Consider the following 4,112-nt stretch of genomic DNA (forward strand, 5'->3'; position numbering starts at 1 on the left):
CAACAGTCACCGATACAGGATTTGTAAACATTCTTCCCCAATTAAAGCAAGTACTGTTTTTGTCTTCAGTGGTAGAGGCACCAGGCTGTTTCTTTGTGTCATCCCAAAGGCTGTGGACAAGATGAGTTTTTTTCTGCCAGCTAAATCTCCTTCAAAAAGTTTTACAATACCTGCCATGATAGATGTGCCACATAGTCGCCTTCACTATCATACTAAGGCTAGCCAGAATCTAACAGAAAGAAGCTAGCTCTAGCAGAGAGAGAAGCCTTGATTTTTCAAACACGAATACAGTTACCCAAAGGTTCTGCATGTAAACCTGACGCTAGAAACGCTGAGATTCATCTGTAGGGGTGTAGAAACCCCTATACACTTACAAGGAGGCCCTTTCATCACCAGGTGTGCGTGTATGCTTCTCAGGCTGCGTTGATTTGTGTGGAAAAAACCCAAACTGACATGCCCTCGCTACGACACAAACATGGTAGCTCTCCCTCCCTGCTACGAGGAGGCTTTTCTCCCCGCAGACCCGCTCCCCCCGCCCGCCCCCGCCCTGCGCGGCGCCCTCCGCGCTCCCCGCCCGCACCTGCGGCCCGGCCGCTCCCGAGGGCTCCGCGCCTCGGCCTCGGGGGAGCCCTGCGAGTGCGGGAAGATGTAATCAGAGATGACAGAGAAAAATTAAGGAAAAAAAAAAACCAAACAAAACCCCCAAACCACGAGCGAGGTGGAGATGAAGGGGGGGCGGGGGAAGAGACACGTAAGTCCTTTTTTTTTTTTTTTTTTTTTTTTTTTTTTGCTTTCTGAGGGAAACACTGCGTTTTCCACCAAAAGCGTGGATGTCGTGAGGGCTCTGCTATTGTTAGTCCCTTTCGCAGCAGGCTGACTCCTCTGAATCCTTGTGACAAACTTCCCTCAAAAACCCCTCTCCTGCCATCGGAGTGCGGCTGTCGAGCTGCTCTGACGGCTCGGGATGCAAAGGGCTGGTACGCGGGGACTCGCCTTCCCTTCGTACCGCAGTGTTGCCTGGCAAGGCTGGGTGGGGAGGGAATGGTAACCTCTACAGTAACCGACATGTCTGGTCTCCACACGTCAGGCAGCGGGCTCGGGAGGGATTACCTCCCAGGGCTGGAGGAGGGTGTTCCTTGTGACTGTTGGGTCAGTCTCCCCCGCTTCTGTCGTGGCCAGCAGGGTCTGCCGGCGGTGCCCTGCCAGCCGCGGGGGTGCCCGCACCGAGCAGCGCCGCGGCGGGGAGGGAGGGAGGGAGGGAAGGAGGGAGGGGTGCGGGGAGGAGGGGGCTGCAGCAGCACAATGGCAACGAGGAGGGCAACGAGACCGACAGGCGCGCGTGTGTGTAGGGAGGGCGTGTAGGCTGTATGCGTGCGCTAGCCAGGGTCCTTCCCATGCGGAACAGCCTGCCCGCGGGCAGGGACGCGGAGGGCGGGCGGGGCCCGGCGGGAGGCGCGGCGGAGCCCAGGGCAGAGGCCGGGGCACGGCAGGGCTGGGGCACGGCAGGGCTGAGTCCGCGGGGGCGTGCGGAGCCGTGCCAAGGCAGGGGGTTGCCGCCGCCTCCGCGTAAAGATCACAGCCTGTCACGCTGCTACCGAAATGACATTTCGGGGACGGGTTTAAACGAAGCGACTCCCCGCTGTCAAGCCGCTCCTGTCGCAGGGACATCCGGCAGCCCGGGGGCGAGCCCCTCAGGGAGGCTGCCCGCGGGCGGGCGAGCGCCGGAGGAAAACCTCTGCACAGCCATGCAGGGCGTGAGGTGCCTCTTCCCAGTCATTGTCTGTTTGACACGTTTAGTAACGCGGTCCCTGGCTAAGTGCAGGCAGCGAGAGCCACAAAACCCACGTCAAATTGTTGGGGAAACGCTGTTACGGGTTTGCACATGCAAATCTGCCCCTTTTTGCGTGCGAACCCTGGTTTCTGTTTGGGATGTTGATTACATAAAGTTGAGCCGCTGAAGTTGCTAATCGTGTAAGGCTGCTCTGTAAATAGTTAATTTCTTTTGTTTCAAAGGGGAGAAGATGGTGTGGACAGGTAAAATAAGCGAGGCTTCAGCAATCTAGCTGACTTAATTCTATAAACCCTAGAGTGCTACCCCAGCGGCAAAACAATGATAGTTTTCAATCATTATTTTCCTTTTAAGATACATTTAGAGACCTAATTGTTGGGTGTGTTTTTTTTCCTCTTTTTTTTTTTTTTTTTTTTTTGGGGGGGGGGGTGTTCTCTGTCGGAGACACCATTTTACGCCAGCACAGCGGCAGGGGAGTATTTTTAGCGGTCTCCCCTCCCGGGCGGCTGCGGCGTTTTGGCGTTCCCCTCCATTGGGTGGAACACGGCGCCGGCGCGGCGCCCCCCGCCGCCGGGGAGCCCGGCCGGGGTGCGCGGCCCCAGCCCTGCCCCAGCCCTGCCCCAGCCCTGCCCGCCTCCCGCCGCGCCGCGGGGGCCGGGCCTGCGCCGGGCACTGCACCGCGCCGCGGGGCCGGCGGGATGGATGCGCGCCGCGCTGCTTAAAGGATGCGGGCTGAGGCGGGGTAAGTCAGCAATCTGCTACGGATGCTGTTCTGCTGCAGTAATGTGGTCTCTAGGGGAACTCGGGCTTGATGCATGCTACGCTACCTAGGCTTCCTCCAGCCCGTCGCCTCTCCGCTGCTCTTAAATGGAGGTTACAGCTGATCCATCAGCTACAGAGCTGCACGCATGCCCATCTTCTCAGCCTTCAGTGGTGGAAACTTATTAATTTCTGCCTTCGACTTCAGGCCTGTTGGTTTCCTGTCTGAAAGCATTATTACTTTTGTCCATGTGGCAAAATAATTAGCATACAGATGAGAAGGGATCCTGCCTCTGAGCCTCAGTGGCAGGAGAAGATGTGCAGTGGAAAGTTGATTGGATGAATGGAGAACAAATGGTGGGCGTTCAAAAGCATTAGGAGAGTTTTGTTGTCGTGGAGCAGGTTTGTCAGTTTTCTGGGTGAATCTCGTAAGATGGAAGGCAGGGTGGCTGGTGCCGAGACGACTGCTTGACAGACTGTGGCCTACTTGAAGGTGCACGTTTGGACTGCATGCATAGATAATTCCTTTGGACTACTTTGTTTTGCACTTCTGCGGCTTTCCCTTTGCTATTCCCTCAAGGTAAATATGTCCTTTTATCACTGTTGTGTGCAGGGCACTTTGCTGTTGTTGACAAAGTGATGGAAAGTTCAACTCTTTGGGCACTTAACAAAGGAATAGCTGGGTTTGTACTTCTCCCACCCCAGCTCCTCAACACTTACTCCTGTGCATAGAGCTGGAGGAGGCTGAGCACCTCAGGGGGCCCGATCCTGCTCTCCGGGAAGTCAACGGGGAGTTTGACATTGCTTCCAGTGAGAACGGGATCAAGCTCTCAGTGATTGTTGTTTTAATAACGACTGCTGGAAATGTCAGATTTCTGCCTCCTATTTTCTAGAACAATGTGGGCAGATCTGTAAAATTAGCAACTACTGTTTCAATGAAAGCCCAGCTGTGATTAGCTTTGATTGGTGTGGTATGCGTTTTTTTGGCTGAAAGGAAAAAAATGCTTATTTAACACAAACTCACCAGTAATGCTAAAACCTAAGTTGTTGATTGACAAATTACTAGTGATTCTCTCAGTTCCAAATATCTCCGTTATATATGTGTCCTTACAAAGGCTTCTTTTTTGAGAGGAGAAAACAAAAGAAGAAAATAAACAAGCTATCTGTGAATTACATATTTTTTTACCAGATAATAACACTGAGTCAGACTGGAATCCCACTTCTCGAACAGAGCATCCATTGATGGGCATTTCTTATATAATTCTGATACTGTGTATAAAATATGGGGGACTTTAACATTTAGTTACATTTGCTTTTTTTGTGTAGTCATTTAGGAATATTTTTATCCAATTTTAATGATTCCTTATCTCCTTTAAAATGGTGATTTTCATTTTAACTGACCTAATTTTGAGGCTGCAGTTAAGGTTGGGGTTAAGTAGAAATTTTTATTTGTTAATTGTCTTTACATAGTTCTTGTGACTATTGTAGAACAGTTTAATAAATTATTTGCTTTAATTTGAGTGGTGTGGGGTTTTTGTTACCCTTAATTATGTTGTTTTGGAGA

The 4,112-nt window shown here is 52.0% G+C and overlaps 1 protein-coding gene across 3 annotated transcripts in view; it reads left to right on the forward strand.

Moving 5' to 3' along the window:
* MYT1L (myelin transcription factor 1 like) overlaps positions 1 to 4,112 on the forward strand; it is a 301,410-nt gene that overhangs the window by 4,561 nt on the left and 292,737 nt on the right. For 2 of the 3 annotated variants that reach the window (XM_027896220.1, XM_027896218.1), the window contains exon 1: positions 2,561 to 3,128. The exons of the other annotated variant lie outside the window; for it this stretch is intronic. The gene's annotated coding sequence lies outside the window, so the exon portion shown is untranslated. Of the gene's footprint in view, positions 1 to 2,560; positions 3,129 to 4,112 lie in introns of those variants that run through there. 3 annotated transcript variants of the gene reach the window in all.

This window comes from Empidonax traillii, unplaced genomic scaffold, assembly GCF_003031625.1.
Source record: "Empidonax traillii isolate 1590-97213 ecotype Southwest subspecies unplaced genomic scaffold, ASM303162v1 scaffold488:size1064334, whole genome shotgun sequence".
Lineage (NCBI taxonomy): Eukaryota > Metazoa > Chordata > Aves > Passeriformes > Tyrannidae > Empidonax > Empidonax traillii.